At 44.3% G+C, this 18,013-nt stretch overlaps 1 protein-coding gene across 1 annotated transcript in view; it reads left to right on the forward strand.

The window, feature by feature from the left end:
• The first annotated feature begins 16,396 nt into the window (after nt 1-16,396).
• Nucleotides 16,397-18,013, forward strand: part of LOC106894070 (phospholipid-transporting ATPase FetA-like) — a 96,622-nt gene continuing 95,005 nt past the window's right edge. Inside the window, exon 1 of the mRNA XM_014952534.1 lies at nt 16,397-16,652. The gene's annotated coding sequence lies outside the window, so the exon portion shown is untranslated. The remainder of the gene's footprint in view (nt 16,653-18,013) is intronic.

Here is an 18,013-nt window from a genome sequence, read left to right on the forward strand (position 1 = left end):
TTCCTCCACATCCAGAGAAGGAGACTCCACCACCTCCCTGGGCTGCCTGTTTCAGGGCTCTGCCACCCTCAAAGTAAAGAAGTTCCTCCTCATGTTTAGATGGGACTTCTTGTATTCAAGTTTGTGCCCATTTCCTCTTGTCCTGTCACTGGGCACCACTGAAAAAAGAGTGGCCCCATCCTCTGGACAACCAGGGTGGTTACAGGCAGCTGTCCAGAGAAGAGTAAGAACAAGGTGAACCAATGATGCTGCCCTCTGATGCTGGTAATTTTAAACAAAGGTAGTGTTCCTGACTCCATGATTTCTCTTTAGTGAGCCTTAAGCTGTCCTTCTATTCAGCCTTGAGCCCCTGAGAAGGAGTTCTGTGGATTTACGAGTTGTTGCATGAACACCTACCTTCTTTTGTTTTGAACCTGATTCCAACTAATTTAATTGGATGCCCTCCATTTTTCTGTTCAGAAAGATGCTAAAGTGTTTGTGCAATCCAGCCTCTCCTGGGCAATGGAGATACTGTAGAGCTCTGTCATGTCCCATCCTAGTCATTGCTCTTTGAGCCTGCAGTGCCCCCCCAAACCTTTGATAATCTTGCCCTTCTTTGAACCTTTTCCATTTATATGGATCATTCTGAGCTGTGAGGACCAGGAATATGAGGACCGTACGTGCATCCAGCATTCAAAATGTGGACTAGCCTCCAGGGAGGAGCCTTCTGAAGGTAGCAGTTTACTCCTAATCTCAAGAGCAATAGTTAGTAGTTCAAAAAAAAGCTTCCAGGCTTCCAGTGGAAGATACTGGCAGGCTGCTGGGCTGGGGGGAGCAGACGCACTGCCAGACCTCCCAGCTGTCAGGGAGAACTTTTGTAGGAAGTTCAAGAGGCTGATGCAACTTGGGAAGTCAGCATTACTCGGAGCAAACCTGAGGGAGATAGAAGCCACCCTGCTGAGATTTGGTGGATGGTGGAGAGTTGCTAACAATTCTTTTATTTCTAGCTGTTGTTTGAAAAGATAATTTTCTAAGAAAAGAGAAAGAAAAAGCAAGCCTGAAATTTGGACCTAAGAGACATTTTTTTTTTTTTTTTCTTGGGGAACTTCCTTTCTAAAGCTGTCACCAGCTCAGGACTGTGACACTGTCAGAAAAATGGCACGGGCTCACAAGAAGAACTTGTGAGCACGTGATGGGGATAAGAGGGCCTTTATGGGAAAGGAAGTTGTGTTTCTGGGCGTGTGATGGGAGAGAGCAGAGACTCAAGGGCAGAGGTGGGAGGGCGGTCTATCAATCTTCCTGGAGGAGATAAACAAACTGATGGATGGAGACCAGAAGGCGAGCAGGAGAATCAGGAGAATGGGAGGATCTGGGGAGTGGCTGGGACAGACTGAGAAGGCAGCTGGGACTTCAGGCCTGGGATTCAGTTTCCCTGTTTCTGGGCAGCAGCAGGGAGGGAGGAGGCAGCGTGGTGGCAGTGGAGGAGGTCAGGTCACTTGTGAGATTTCCTCCAGATGTGTCATCTTCCTCCTTTTCTCCTCTTAGGCTCTCATTTCCCCCCTTCTAGAGAAAACTCTGGATGTAGGCCTATTGCATAGGCTGCAATACAGCCAATGAGGCTGGTGGTGTTCCCTAGTGCCTACACTGTGGGCCTGAGCTCCCCTGGGTGCTGGGATAATCCTCCAAACTCGTCTTTTAAACCAGGAGTGTGGACACTGGGGGATTTTTTTCGGGACCTGAGTTATCTGATACATAAAATTATCTCCTCAGTTGCTGCCTGCGATTTATGGCCAATCTAGAAATACTTGTTCTTGCGCCACAGTGTTGTTTATCATGATGAAGTCTCTTTAGCAGCACCTGATGCTTGGATAACAATAGACTGTGTTCTGCTAAACTGGAGAAGAGCTAAGTTTCTGCTCATAAGAAGTGCTGTCCATTTCCGGTCATCCATGCAATAGGTTTTTTTTGCATTTGCTCTAACATGCAGCCTTTCTAGTACCACTTTTCCCTAGTTGCAAGAAGAACTTCTCATTATTAGTCCCCAACTTCATGGGCCTCTCATATTTCTCAGCTCATTTCTGTTATGTCACCTCATAGTCCTTTCACCAGCCTCAGTCTCCTCCAGCTTCACCCAGAGTTCCCATCTGACATTGTATACAATGCTTTTGTTGAGTCCACCTAGATTTGAGCTGCCTAAAATTAGGTTCTCCCAGCTGCAACCTGTAGTAAGATTCAGTTGGTTCCTCAATGACACTGAATCCCTCTTGCCATCATGCATTTAGCTCTGCAAGCAGCCACTGCTCCAAAGTCATCCCAGAAGCGAGATCACAAAAAACAATGCCTTTGACATTTTGGAGCTGGGGAGTAATTTAGCAGAGCCAGGGTCAAGTTGGTCCTGCAAATTCTAGCTTTGCCAAACCCACATTGCCTTTTGTCTCACTTTCCATCCTTCCTTTTATCATTCTTGCCTTCAAGAATTCTTCTAAAACCTTGCATGCTGTTCAGCTCATCCTAACAAGCTGGAAGCCACTGGGATAAGCGATACATTTTGCACATTATTCTCCAGTCACATAACCTCCACCTTCACAGATGAACACACCCTGTTACCAAACTTCCAGTTCCACATTTTGGTGCTGCTAGAAGTGTAGCCTTAAAAAGGTCCTTCCCTGGGGATCAGAGGGGTTGAGCCTTCTGAACTTTTAGTGACTGTGGTGCAGTATTTTCTATTTTGTTGTTTTCTGTTTCGGGCTATTTCGTTCTCTGAGGGCAGTCCCTCAAGGCCAAGTTCTTCTTTTGTGGTATATTTTTCATCTGCCTGTCCTTGATCACCTTCTTCCTGAAAAAGAGCATATGACAGAAGGGACCCCAGGATCCCTTTGAAGTCTGTCCCTCAGCCACCCATGACCACAAAACAGGTTTTAGAAGAGTCCCTAGGAACATCTGCTCTGCTCCTTCTCAGACCAGAACACAAAAGAAATCCTCCACCATCACATCAGCAATCTCATAATATCAAAATACTTTGATAAACTACAGGGAGAGAGCAAGCTAGAACGACAGCACTGCAACCATCTTGGGAAATTAGGAAAATTAGGAAAATCAGGAAATTAGGAAAAAAGAGCTCTTGATCCCCAGGTGTAAGAAATCAGGAAAGGAAGGCAATAGACAGGCATGGCTGAGTCAGGATGTGCTGGTCAAACTAAAGGAAGGAATGCACAAGAAGTAAATAGCCTTGGCTTCACCAAGGGCTAGTCCTGCCCAGTGGCCTTCTATGATGGAATGAGTACATCTGTGGACAAGTGAAGAGCTATGGATGTCATGTGTCTGGACTTCTGTAAGGCCTTTGACACGATCCCCCACAGCATCCTTCTCTCTAAACTGGAGAGATACAGATTTGATGGGTCGACTGTTTGGTGGATGAGGAGTTGGTGGGATGGTGGTGTCCAGAAGGTAGTGGTCAATGCTTCAATGTCCAGATGGAGATTGTTGACAAGTGGTCAATACAGTCTGGGGGATGAAGGGATTGAGAGCAGCCCTGAGGAGAAGGACTTGGGGGTGGTACTGGTATATGAAAAGCTGGACATGAGTTGGCAATGTGCACTCAGCCCAGAAGGCCAACTGCATCCTGGGCTGCATCTAGAGATGGCCAGAAGGTCAAAGGAGGTGATTCTGCCCCTCTACTCTTCTCTGGTGAGACTCCACCTGAATTATTGTGTCCAGTTCTTAAGTCCTCAGCACAGGAGAGACATGGACCTGATAGAGAGGGTCCAGAGGAAGGCCACAAAAATAATCAGCAGAACGGAGCACCTCTCCTCTGAAGACAGACTGAGACAGTTGAAGTTGTTCAGCCTGGAGAAGAGAAGGCTCCAGGGAGATCTTATTGCAGCCTTAAACAGGGCTTATGAGAAAAATAGGGACAGACATTTTAGGAGCGCCCCTTGCAATAGGACAAGGAGTAATGGCTTTAAACTAGAAGAGGGTAGATTCAGATTAGATATAGAGAAGAAATTTTTTACTATGAGGGTGGGAAAACACAGGCATAGGTTGCCCAAAGAGGTAGTAGTTCCCCCATCCCTGGAATCATTCAAGGTCAGGTTGGACGGGGCTCTGAGCAAGATCTAGCTGAAGATGTCCCTGCTTATTGCTGGGGCACTGGACTGGGTGACCTTTAGAGGTCTTTTCCAACCCAAAATATTCTATGATTCTACAGGCAGAAGAGCAAGCAGGAGCACTCTGCCTCTCTAATCTGAGCCCCTGGTGACATTTGTCAGTTGGACCTGGGGACCTCCATACCCACAATCCCACTTAATGTAAAAGCACTATCATGAAATGATTGACCTGATTTCTTAGTACCTTTTGTGCATTGCAGAATCCACTGAAAATTAGAGCAGTTACACTGGGGAAGAAGAGAGAGAGTTTCTGGCAGCCTGCAGATGACGCACAGAAGCCTGGAAGCATAACATTAGTTATTTCAGTACAATATAATACTGTGTGATAAATAATGTAAACATATTGAAAAGTTCAAGGAATATCATGTAAGATTCGGAATACTTGGAGACTAAAGCTTTTATTCGAAGATGCTCATCTCATCCTCGAGCACTCAGGATGATGGCAGGCCAGCAGTGCTCGTCACAAGCTGTGTCAAAGACTTCCCCCAGCCCAGCAGGGATTTCACTGTGAGACCAAAGCACTAACTTCAAGTTCTGCCATGACAAAGTACGTAGTGCTCTCTGCTCTCAATCTGTGTGCCTCAAAGAACCTGTATATTTTCTCTGTTCCCTTGGCGAGGTTAACTCAGATGAACTTTAGCCAGTTCTTATTTATCTTTACTTGATTTTCCATGCACATGGGGGTTTTTGTTGTTGTTTCAGAAATTAAAAACCCTCTACTTATCCTTGCATTTAAACTGCAAACAACTATTCACTGGACAACAGTGATTTTTCAGTTGCTCTTTTTAGTATTTTTACTGCTTATTGGAACCAAACCCAGAATAACACCTCCTTTTATCATCTTTGTGACAATGCGTTGACAAAACCTGTCAGTTGTCACATCTGGCAGTGCCATTATTAATAGAAACTATTCACCGATCGCTGAGATGCTCATTTCCTGTAGTGACAGCTGTCAGCCAAAAGGATTTCCATCTACTGGCTGTAATTCAGATAATGTGAGAATATCAACCCTGTGAACCAACCTATGGGGAGGTGCATTTCAGTTAGTGCATTCTGCCAACAAAGAAGCACTCACAGTGCCTGCTGGGCATCTTTTTTCCTTTCTCCCCCCGACCCCCAGGACACTCTGTCCCAAAACTCCCTCCTGTTCCCCATTGGAGTTTGGCAAACTGAGGAACACACGCCTTGTCTGTCAGAGTCTTCAGAAGCAGAAAATACAATTTATTGTGATTTACCCTCTTCCTAATCACAGCCAAAGGTGCAGAGAAGTGTATCACTTTGGCAGCTGCAAGAGGTGATGAAGTCAAAAAGCCTCCTTTAATTTAAGTTGCTGCTAAACATGGTCAGTTTATCCTTGTCTCCAGCTCAGCAGCTTGTCAGGCTGCAGATTCCTTATTTGGAAATATTTTTGTGTGTCTGGAGTCAAGCCTAGGTCAGGTCATCTGTTTCATCAAAGGAGGAAGTTTCTGAGGATGACCATCACGGACGCAATAAACCCACACAATAGCAACCAAGATTTTCTCTCAAAGCTTGGCAGCAGCAGCAGTTTATTCCCTTGAGAGGGGACATACTTTGAAGACACAAATACCCTCTGTGTTTCAGGGAGTTTTCTTGTTAAGTTTTGAAACACTTTTCAAAAAAACCACCGACCCTGTCACAGATACCCTCAACTCCCACGTCCTGCCTATGTGAAGTCTTCGGGGCATTTTCCCCCTTGCCCCTTTGCTCCCCATCAGAAGTGGCAAACCAGCCGTCAGCAGAAGCTGGAGACTACGGTCAGTGCTGGATGTGAAGCTGTTGTTTTATAGCTGACTCCTCCAAAACCACCCTTTCTTTAACCTGGTAGCACTGCATGAGCAATTCATGCATGTTTTTCTGCAGAGGGAGCTTGTCCTCCAGTCCAGGCACTGGAACCAGAAAAAATAGCTGGAGAACATCTGGTTCTTTCAGCTGGAGTCCAAATTAACTAAACTCCTGCCATTACTTCCCAAATGAAGGAGTTTGCAAAGGCTTCAGTCACATGGTGAGTGCTGCATGCTATCAAATCCTTTCCCTGAAACTGACAAGTTTTGAAGGAAATGAAAGCAAAACCTCTGCCAGAGAAAGTTTTGCTTCACAGATTTGTAGGCCAGTGACTTTTTTTTTTTTGCCTTTGGGAGCACTCTTGAAAAAGCAGAAATGTGAGGGTGACAGCCACAGGGTGACAAGCCAAACCTCTTCCACAGGGAAACTCACAAGCTCTCACGTTAAACCCAGTTTCTATGTTTCTGGGCCGGCAGAAGCAAGGATTTCCATGGCCATAAGCCAGCAGGTACAAGCCATGCTTCCCAGCAGTCACCTGATAACTGGCACGATGGCACTTGGTGGTCACTCCTCCTTTTCCCTCTCAGTCTGTTTTGGGCCTTTTCTCAATATCAAGACACCTCTGTAAGCTATATATAACCCTTAAACTTCACAGATGTAACAATGCCAGTAAATGTTTTTCCCCACTAAAAATAACAGCAAATAAAATGGCAGTTGATACATTTTCCATGGGAAATCATTTTCATCTCTGTCCTTGACAAGTCATTTACTGCCTTTCTCTTGTATTTCATAACTTAACGTTTTCTGTTCAGACCGTCAAGGTGAGTTGTGCCTCTATGTTAAATCTTTTCTTTCTGATGTTGAGAAAACCTGCAGGATTCACCTGTGCCACCTGCAGAAACCATAGCAACAGAGCATTTTGCTGAAATACGGCAATTGTTAGCTAACGTGCGTGAAGTTTGAGCCAAAAGGAAAGAGAGAAGGGGGACAAGAAGGCAATGTATCTTGAGGGTTTTCCACCAGTCATTTTCTCTGCACACTGTGGGGTGATGAGATAAAGAAACACGTTTTGCTCCTCAACATTGATACTTTCAGTCTCCAGTGTCCATCTGGTGCCATCCCCAACGTGGTAACAGCTCACCCTTGGTGATAGCTCACCTCTGTTCTGCAGGGGACCATTCTTGCAGTATAATGTGCATCAGCAAAACAAGTGCTCGTGTTGTAGCCAACTTTGTCCATGCTGTGGGTTTCACCTGGGCCATGCAATGTGGTTTTAAAAGATCAACAGAAAAGTGTGACTTGACAGAAAATGTTACTTGCATGCCTTTCAAACACAATCCTCTCAATTAAAAGACATCTACTTCTGTGACAGAAGAGCCCACCAGCCGGCTCATAACTTATGACCCCATCATCTGCCCAATTCACTACAGAGCATTACAGCCTTTTCCTATACTCCACCAAAGCCACAATGACTGCGGTACGTGTAACATCTGTATAATTAGACCCAGTGAAGGACCAGCAGATAATTTCACCTAAACTTCTGCAGTGGCCAGGCCATACTGAATCAACCAGTTGACTCCATATTGAGCTCAGTAGTTTTTGGTGTCTCTGTCTCTTCTCCCATAAAGATACTGTTTGTCTTGGTGCTAAAACACTAAGAAATGAAGTCAGTGTTTTGCTGACTTTTAACCTGTGGTTAACGGTTTGGTAGTGTTTAGCTCCCATGAAGCGCCAGAGATTCGTCTAGTCCCTCCTCCATGGGTTATGGGTAGCACAAAGCTTCCCTTTTCTTAAATGTCTGGTTGCTAGATCTTGCTCAAATGCTCAAGGTCATAGTGGTTAATGGATTTGTGATCAAGCAGAAGTATTCTTTTAGGTCGTGTTAACTTGTGCTGCAGAGGGTTTCCACCCAGCTCTTCTTCATAACTTCAAATAACTTCCCAAGCTCCTTTGGCATCTCTGTCCCAAGTAAAGCTTTTTCAATGAAAGGACCGTACCTGCCAGAGGACTCCTAATTAATCCTGTTACCTGCTTGAGGTAAATAGCAGGTCAGCCTGCTGAGGACTGAGATATTTTTGTCTATTAGTGGTTTGAGTTCTTACCAACTTCTCTTCTACACATAACCAGTTCCTCAGAGCATCTAATCTGAATACATAGTTCTGTAGAATAGGAATCCTAGGCAGAAATAGCTTTTTTCCCCCCTTTTAAAAGCAAGCCATCTGAATCTTCAGGGATTTCTTTCCATGTGACTAACATTGCAAATAATGAAGAAAATACAATATCTAGTTCTAGCAAAATTAAGAAAAGAACATTGTTAGTTTATCTTTGTAGCAGAAGCAATACTGGAGGACATGTGTTGCTTTTGGTTGGATTTCTTAGGCAAACCATACAGTCTCTGGAGACCCTCATGGCTCTGTAGCCCCTTTGTATCTGTCATTTGCATGGAGCAGGTGTTTTACAAGTACGTAATGGACCATTTTGCGGAACTATAAACACCACAAAATGCTGACATGGGGTATTTGGTGAGGACAAAATAATTTTCTTGTCAAATGATGTGAAAGCAAACCTTCCTCACCCCCTTAAGGTCCTGCCTCTGTTGGGGTGGGGTGACACTGCACAATCTGGTGCTGTGAGGGAATACAGGGATGAGGTCCTGCAAGTGCTGCGGCTTTGCTGGCCCGGTGCTTCTCCAGCCAACCACGGGGTTCTTCCTGCCAGGTTTAATCATATTGTTTTTCTTTGGAGCTAGGTCTGGCCAGAGATATTGCTCCAATAAAGCACAATGGGTCCATTAATAGAGAACTTGGAACAAAGGCGCATGAGACATGACAAAAATCCTGAGAAATCATAGTTGTCTGGGAAAAAGATTTTAAATGGGATAGTGGAGCCTTACTAAAGATAAAAAGTCATTGTTAAAATGGCATTAAGGTTGAAGAATGACTCAAACTGTGGTTAATTTTCATGCTATCGGGCAAGCTGACTTTTCTGCCTCCTCACGAACACATACAATGGTGGCATGGGCTGTGCAATCACAGCGTGTATCCCTCTGTTGACTGCTTGGCATCAAATCAACCATCTGAATCGAAGGCACAACTGGAAGGGCAGCTCTGTCGCCGTGGCAGAGTCCCAGCTGCCCCCTGGGTGGGCAGGGTGGCTTATGTGGAAGACCCCCATCTTCCTCCCGTTGTCCAGATCAGTGACTTGGCCCAAGCGTGCCGCACAGCCACCTGGAGTGCTCCCAGGGAGAAATGCTATTTACTTTCCTCCCAGCAGAAAGCAGGGCATGACACCCAGCGGTGAGAAATTACACCTAAGGGCAAGACCCAGAAGTGCAGAAGCTGGTACACAGCCATGGTTTACACCTGGAGAGCTGAAAACGCTCACAGGTGACCATTTTGGGCATAATCTTTGTGAACTGGCTACTGTGGTCAATGTAGGGAGGGGGAACCTAAGCCCACAAAACAGTCTGTGCTTTGCCAAGGTGTAAGCACCCTCTCCACAGGGTTGCAGGAGAGCACTGGGTTAGTCATGGGCTTGGTTCAGGCACCTATTTCAAAGTGAGGTGCGTGGATGTGTGTGCATGTGTCTGAAGGAAAGGCCAATATTTCTGATGGGCTGTACTTCATACTCCAACTCCTGCAAGGACAAACCAAAGCCTCTCCTGAGCATACTCCTCCTTGGGTATTGTTCTTAGAAGTTCACTGTAGAGCCTGTCCTGAGAAGCTTCACATCTTCCAGGGCTGACAGTGTCCAGAGGCAGCGGAGAGGGAAACTGGAGCAGTAAATAGAAAATAACTTTCCTCTCTCCTTTGAAGCCTGGCAGATGTGGTGCTGAAGCCAGCCCTCTTGGAAAGCACAGCAGCTCGCTGGCTTGTAAATTCACGTACACTGGGGCTCCTTCAGAGATCGTTTACAACTTCTGTGAGCAGAGAGTTGTGAGAGATCAAAGCCTTAGGTAAGTAGGACACCTATTATACCGAGCCTTTATCTTTTCTTGAGAGGAGATGGGAGAGAGCAGGAAGTTTGATGATTTTGCAAAGCTAAACCAGAAGTTTATCTCAGTAGCTGGGGGATATCGCAGGCATCTTCACAGCGGTTTTGAATTTGCATCTCTCAACATCTGATGTCCCCAGTGTGCAAGGAACATGCTCAGGCACTCCAAAAACACGTAGGGAAAAGGGGAAAGGATGCTAACAAGATAACATCCTTGTTTAACTTATTCTCCTGTGAATTTAAACTGTACTTGGGGGTGTCATTGTTGAAATTATTGCACTTGTTCCTATTTGTCAGATGCTTCTTTTCAAAAGCCTAAATATTGTTTCTGGGGAAAACAGAAGTTTTTAGGTGTGTCTGTGACGTTACCTTAACTCATACTGTTCCTGGACTAGAGGGGAAACTATTCACGTGTTCAGAAGAACCCAGGAATGTATGAAAAGTCCTAGAAAAATATAATTCCTGTCTAATTTTTCCTGCCCAAAACTATTCCAGAGCCTTGGCAGCCTCAGGCACCTCTTGTGATACACCAAATAATGAAGAGCCAAAATCTAGGTAGGATTTGCACTAATGCAAATCCGGGAAACATCCCACCAGTCCTGGGGCAAAAAAGTGGCTTTGAGCAGGCAAGGAAACCCAGGTGTGACCTGGGTGTCCATGCTGCTGTTTCCTTGCTAAAGGCACCAGAGAAGTAATTAACGGCTCCTTTGTAAATGGGCTCCAAGGGAGAGTCATGCTGTAAGAAGGGGATGCACCATGAGGGGCCCTTCAGAGAACCAGTTTCTGTGGATGGAAACTGAATCATCTGATGCTGCTGAGGTGAAGACTGGAAGGGAATTTGAGCACTGGGACATGTTCTCATCCAGGGGATGCTGCCAGTTGGTTTCACTAAGGGCCCTTAACAAAATGAGAGCCTTCTGCTGCAGGTTGCAGATGTCCACCTGGCCCGGAAAATTCAAAAACTCCAGCCAATCCTTGGCTAGCACATAGTATTGTAGCTTCATTCCTGACTTATGCTGGCCAGAAAATGGCCCTTGATATCTTGTTCCACAGGGGGAAACTGAGTCTCAAGTGCTCTGCTTTGCCTGTCATGCTGAGAGTATATTTTAATATTAATCCTTTATTATAAACATGTCAACCATTATGTTTCTGGAAGTCCTTTGTCAAAATTTCTCTTCTGCTAGAATGGGTATTGGTGTGTCTGAGTCTACTTTTGGGGGGGGTTTAACTCCTTTATGCATTATGTTGCTCTTAGTGAACCCTACTGTAATTGTATATGTGACATGTTCAATGGAAGTATTTTGTAATGTTTTAGAGCTCTCTCACTAATTCAGGATGTATAATGTCAGTACTGACAGAGGTATGTCAGTAATCACTTGCAATAATTGTCTAAATGTCTTCAGTTGTAGGAATGTGTGTGTGTTAAACAACTACAAGTTTAATCAAGATTTGTGATCTTTTACTTGTTTGCACAGTTAGGTGCATGGGGTCAAATTCTGATCTATCATCCTGCTCTGAGTTCAAAGTCCTGTAACGTTAATGGTGTTAACTATGGATCACACTAACGATGTAAGCTGAACCCGAGCAGAAAGCTTGCACAAGCCTTGACAAGCCTTTAACAGTATGAGTTCTGAACAAGCCATTCACATCTGCCTGAGGATGAGATTCACCTTCATTGGGACCAGATTTTATTCTGTTACTGTCCTTTAGCTGGTATTTCATGAAGATGTCTCTCCTGCCTTTTAATATTCTTTTCTTGTAATGTTCTCTACATTTAACTGCTAATAAGACAGTTCAGAGAGCCGAAAGGTTTCTTTTTGGGTGTTCAGCCACGACTGAAATGTCTCCATTTCTCACAAACCTCAAAAATTGTCACTTTGAAGGTTATGTCACTGGTATTCTAACAAAATTCCGGGAAAATGAGACTTTTCACAGCAGCCAAAGGGAAGTAGGCGCATGAATCTTCCTGAAATTCACTGGAAGGTGACAACTACACTGTTGCAAAAGTTAAAAAGGAAACTTTGCTCAGGAGTTCTCATGACAGTAGTGGGCTGTAATGATTACATGGCCATGTGCTGCTTTTAGACTCAGACTGTGACACCCTTTACTTACACCTCTGATCTTTTATTTTTTTTATTTTTCATCATGGTGCACAAGCATCAGGGAGTCTGTTTTTCTACAAACATCTGACGTGCCTTAGAACAAATCAAACCAGAACTAACAATGCCAGGGAGGGCTGTCTGAATCCTAATCAGGAACAACAACCCCATTTCTACAGAGCTGTCCCTCCCCGGGGTCTTGTGCTATTCCTTCATATGTTTTGGAGTGAAAGGCTGTTTATAGCCTCATTATAGGGTGCTTAGCATTAAATGTCAGGAAGCATCTGCTGCCACATTTCTCAGTAAGAGACTTATAAATTCTGCAAGTGAGTTTGGGTAGCTGTCGTGAATATACATGGGAGTTCCCTCCTGAGGTTCAAATCAAGTCTTTGAAGACAAGTTAATGCTGCATTGCCTCAAATACACTTCGTCAAACAGGGGTCCCAGTAAATGGTCAAGCTGAATATTCAACAGTAGGTGTTGGCATCTTCCCCCTTTTCAGTAACATCCTCTCTCTGGTCCATATCATAGGCCAGAAGGCTTCTTTCGCTGGTATTACCGCCGTGTGTGAAGGCACACTTCCACGAACCACTGATTTCAGCCATAACACTGGTTTAAGGAGTTAACCTCTGCCAGACCCTGGCATCACGGTTCATTGTGCCGTGGCTTACAGAATCACAGACTGATATGGGGTTGGAAGGGACCTCTGGAGATCACCTAGACCAACTCCCCTGCCAAAGCAGGTCCACCTAGAGCAGGTTGCACAGGAACGTGTCCAGGTGGGTTTTGAATGTCTCCAGAGAAGGAGACTCCACCACCTCTCTGGGCAGCCTGTTCCAGTGCTCTGCTATCCTCAAAGTAAAGAAGTTCTTCCTCATGTTTAGAAGGAACTTCTTATGTTCAAGTTTGACGTCTTGTCCTATCCCTTGGCACCACTGAAAAAAGACTGATCAGATTCCCCCTCAGCCTTCTCCAGACTGAAAAAACCCAAGCCTCTCAGCCTTTCAACACCTTGTGTGACAGCATAAGTGGCTGTGAGACCCTGTTTTGGACTCAGTCACTACGAAGATGTATTTAAAAAAATAAAATAAAAAAAGAAAAAATAAAATACAAAAAGCATGTGGGTTACCCAGACCCCCACCAGATATTTGTCACTGTATTGTGCAGACATTTCTTTTATGCCAGTGAGTCAGATATGGGAACTGAGTCAATAAAAATGCAAACAAATACCCATCTTTTTTTTTTTTTCCCCCCCAAATTAACAGCCAGTCTGGGATGGACACATACAGGAGATTCTGAAGGTGTTTTTTGTGTTGAAGACAATGTCCTGTGAAACTGCCCTTATGGTTTGTGGTATAACCACTCCATTTGCAGGAAGATTTGTACCAAACTGCACTGAGCTGCGGTGCCCTTAACTTAAAGTGCTCATTTCTCTGCACACCCAACCAGTACATGTTCTTAGACTTTTGGTTATGTATGGCTAATAACCTCTATGGTCTTTGTGGCCTGCATGGCAGGTCCTGGAGAACGAAGCAGGGATGGTGCTTGTCCAAAACGTTGAGTGAAATCATGTGGGAGATGGAAGCATCCGTGTTTTAGGACCAGTCTTCAGTTAGAAGACAGTCCTTCTGTTCAGATACGCAGGAGGGCCAAACCCCAATATCTTCTGCTTCATCCATCAGTATGATGCTAAACTTTCTTACTCCAGGAGAGTTGGTGTGCTTATTTCTGGCAGGATGGGTGTCCACAGGAAATCATGAGAGATCTATCCTTTGCCATGCCTCTTTCCCAGCCCATGACAGCTGTTGGAGGAAGCCACAATATAGCAGGATATTTCTAAAGCAGAAACTGAGGATGAAGAAACATGCTCAGTAGCTCTGTACAAACAGACTGTGAATTCACAGAGTAAGGTAAAAATAGGTTATTCTTCCCATCCGTAGTCTAGAAGTGGGCAGAAAGGGAAAACACTCCCCAACACATTGCATTGTGTAAAGGGGACAATAACTTTTGAAAGAACTCCCCTGGAAGAAATCTTCTGGAAAGAGCCCAGAGTCGTTAGGGGAAGAGCAGATCATGTAAGCAGTTCTTGCAAAATGGCTTTCCATTAGGCAGCAGCATGTGTTTCTTTTCCCCTTAAAAATTGCATCATCCTCAAGCAGTAGCTTTTAACCCTAAACAAAGGGAGTTCTCATGCTATGAAAGCTTTAATTTCAGGCTGAACTCTCAGTTTCAAATTGTTAATCATTGTTAATTTGAAGTTATTTTTACTTTAGTGACCAACTCGGCAAAGACAGGAAAGAACTGTGATTTTGCATATCCTCCAAGACCAATTCTGAATGCTGTGTAAAAGTCTTCTTACCAGCTGGCTGACTCATAGCTGTGGTGCTTGGAGGCAAAATGCTAGCAGGAGAGGCTGTCATACTATTACTGATATTAAACCTGATACATGCACAATGTGGCACCTTTTTCCTTAAGAAGTTGTTCTTCTGTTTCAATAATAGTATCATGGACTAATACAGGAACTGGAAAGTGAACAGGAAAAAAGGTTATTCATTTTGTAACACCCAGAAAGGTGAGTATTCCAATTTCAAAAAGTTCCTGGTTACACCAGGATATGGGGATAGCCTGTGCCTTTGTTGCATGAGAGACACTTAGCAATTCTCATGTACTGAGATGTCACTGGTGTTTCTAAACACCTTGTAGTCCCCAGTGCCTCCTATTTGATCTCTTGAGGTAGTGAAGAATTATTGTTCCCTTTTATGAATAAGAAAAAAAAGTACATCAGCATTAACTGCCTTGCCCAGATTCTGTCACAGCTGTGAGAAGGGATTTGAGTCTCGTTTCAGTGTTGCTCAGTTCTGCTCTCCTGCCTTCTTTAGGTGCCCACATCACCCTGTTTGTCATAACCATGGCACCTTATCTACTGGCAGAACTTTAAATAAAATGATGAGCTTTCACTGCCATGTTTGCAGTGAAATCTGCAATCTGCAGCACTGAAAGCCAAAGAATAGATTTGATTTGAAAAAGGCTGCAGAGAACAGTGGTACTGATGAGTTTCTTTTCATTAGCTGAGAACAAAAGGCACAAAAAGACCATAGACAAGACAGTAAAGGAGATGTGAATTACCTTTTAAAAAGCCTTCCACTTCAATAATTTAGCATATTGGAAGGAATCTAAAAAAAAAAAAAAAAAAAAAAGAGAAAAAAGAAAAAAGAATTGTTTCTTTGAAAAAAAAATCCTTATTTACACCTGACACTAAATTCTGATTTTTTCAGGCAAAAGATGTCATCAAACCTAAAAGTAGGTGGCAAAATACCTACAGAAGCAAATCAAAGCTTGTGAATTAGCACTGGAAGTCTGCATTTTTGAATTGTAGGAATATCTGCAATGCTAGTGTGGCTTGATAAATGCCATTATTTAGATAATATATTTTTTTGTCTTAAGTTTTCATATTACACCCTACCATTGTTGTAAGTACAACAGTGATTTTTTTTTTTTTATACTAGCTGTCTCTTGTCTATCTTAAATTATCTTTGTATTTCAGGTTTTTTTTAAATTTTCTTTAGGCTGAAGAGGGCATTGAAACAAATAAGTTTGTGTCAAAAGCCAAACCTACATATTTTTCTCACAAAACCATGCCACTAGACCATATCTGGTTTGGTGGGAAGTGTCCCTGCCCACGTCTATCTTAAATTATCTTTGTATTTCAGGTTTTTTTTAAATTTTCTTTAGGCTGAAGAGGGCATTGAAACAAATAAGTTTGTGTCAAAAGCCAAACCTACATATTTTTCTCACAAAACCATGCCACTAGACCATATCTGGTTTGGTGGGAAGTGTCCCTGCCCACAGCGGGGGGTTGGAACTCAGTGATCTTTAAGGTCCCTTCCAACGCAAACCATTCTATGATTCTATGATCCAATCAGGATCCTGTTGTACTTGGCACCATAAACTGCCAAGTAATCAATTATCCCCCAAGAAGTTACATATGTATATGCCCTTATAGGCAGTAATGAAATGTCTGACCTTTGAGAAAAAATATGTTTTGTGACTGAAATTCTCCATCCAAGTGCTGTCCACAATAACAAATCTGTTGACTGCCAAAAGCTGAGCAACTCAATCTCGTCTGCATCCCTGACTGCTTCGTTAGCTGCAGCCCCGTGCACCAGCGGGTTTTTCAGGCTGCATTTCTCTCAGACGAAGTACAGAGTCCTGCCTATGGCACATAAACCTTTGTAATACCTGATGTCGTGCCCGAGTCCAACAATCAATCCCTTTTTATTTACTCAGTGCTACACGGTGCCATGTTCCACCCACAGCTTCGGGAACTTTGCCTTTTCTCTCGCAGTCCCGACCGAGTACACCAAGAACACCAGGACTTCTGGAGCGCGTTCAGCGTGTCCCTGCCCAGCTTTACCTCCAGGTCCTGGAAAGCCAGGTGTTCCCCAGGGAGCCTCGGGCCCGAGCTGGGGAGAAGCCCATCGTGCTCTGCTGAGAAACCATCATTTTAAGGTGTTAAAGAAAGCTGCAGCTTTTTTGTATGGTGCCGGAAACGACCTCGTCTGATTGACTCGGCAAACAGCTTCAGGTAGAACAGAAGACACAGAACAGCCAGGTAGGACAATTTCTTCATTTCTTCTTCCGGAAGAAAAGTGTGAAAACTTGCAGAGGGGCCCAGATTTCAGCTATGTTTTTCCTGTGTTATTTTTTTCTTTTTGTACACTGGATTATTCTGCATCTGTAAATGTTGGTTCTCAATAATGGGTCTTGTGTCTAAATTTTCCTTATGTAGTGCCAGCCTTAGTGTGTGAGTGACACCCAAAGGTAGAGTGAGTTGGGACCACGGCTGTGAGGCTTCAGCAAGGCTCTCCAAAGCCAGTGGGAAAGCACAACTCCATTTAACTGGCTGTGGAGCTAGGCCCCTCTTCTCTCTCTGTTTAAAGCTTCTGAAGGGGAAGCCAGGCTTCTCCTTCTCTGTGTGCTTAAATTTTAAAGGTGCTCCAAGCTCTCCCTGTCCTCCTTCCCAGAGATCGCACTTTAATTTAGCAGTAAAGGCGTGAGATGCGGGAATGTCTTGCCTCCATCATAAAAGGATTTGTCCTGCAGACAGGGCTGATAACATCTGTAGACAAACAGACTTATCTTTTTCTCTGACTCAGGCCAGGGTCTGTGCAGCTCCCTGCCCTCCTCTGCAGCTTATCCAGCATTATTCTTCCATCCATTGCTTCCTTCCTGCTCCATGGTTCATGTGATCCTGAGTTTGCTGGGATCTGCGGCCACTGTGGGTTGCAATTTCAGTGGCCACCTGGGTTACCTGCTGGTTTAACATTAAGACCTTCACTTTCTCTCCCCTGCCCTTTGATAAAAGCTGTTGTGTGCGGTTTATACTGTTGCTGTCGTCGGGACTGTGGCCAAATGCTTTCCCCACCTGACATTTCACTTCATGGGCAAACAAGATTTAGTTTGCCTTTCCGTCTTAAATCTGCAGGCTGGGCTTTACAACAGTACAAAAGATATTGGTACAGGCGTGTGGGGAGCCAGAACAATGGTTTAATGGCTTAATTTATGCTCGGCTGGAACAGAGTGCTGTCTTGCATCCCAGTATAGGATTGGTCTCCCCACTGTTCTCTTCCAGAGCCCTCCACCCATGCCTCGGTGTCCTCGTAGACTCTTGTGGAATGGTCTCTGCCTCAGAGTGTTTCTTTCCAAGGGCTCTGGCTCTGCACCAGGGTGGGATGGCTGGAAGGGTTACGGCTTTGCTCATCTCCTGGAGGTTGCTCCCCTTCAGCAAAGCCATCCAAACTATCTCCTCCTGAGCTGCTGTAGTTTGGAGGAACCGTCATGTAGGCATAAACTGAAATTGATGGTGATTTATGTTTATTTGCGGGGCTGTAAAGCTTGACTGCTCCGATTAACATCCTGTTCAGCTGTGTCTGCTTCAAGACCAATCCATGCTTCAGCTGGCTGTGTTAGGCT

Source organism: Calidris pugnax, unplaced genomic scaffold, assembly GCF_001431845.1.
Source record: "Calidris pugnax isolate Ruff unplaced genomic scaffold, ASM143184v1 scaffold220, whole genome shotgun sequence".
Lineage (NCBI taxonomy): Eukaryota > Metazoa > Chordata > Aves > Charadriiformes > Scolopacidae > Calidris > Calidris pugnax.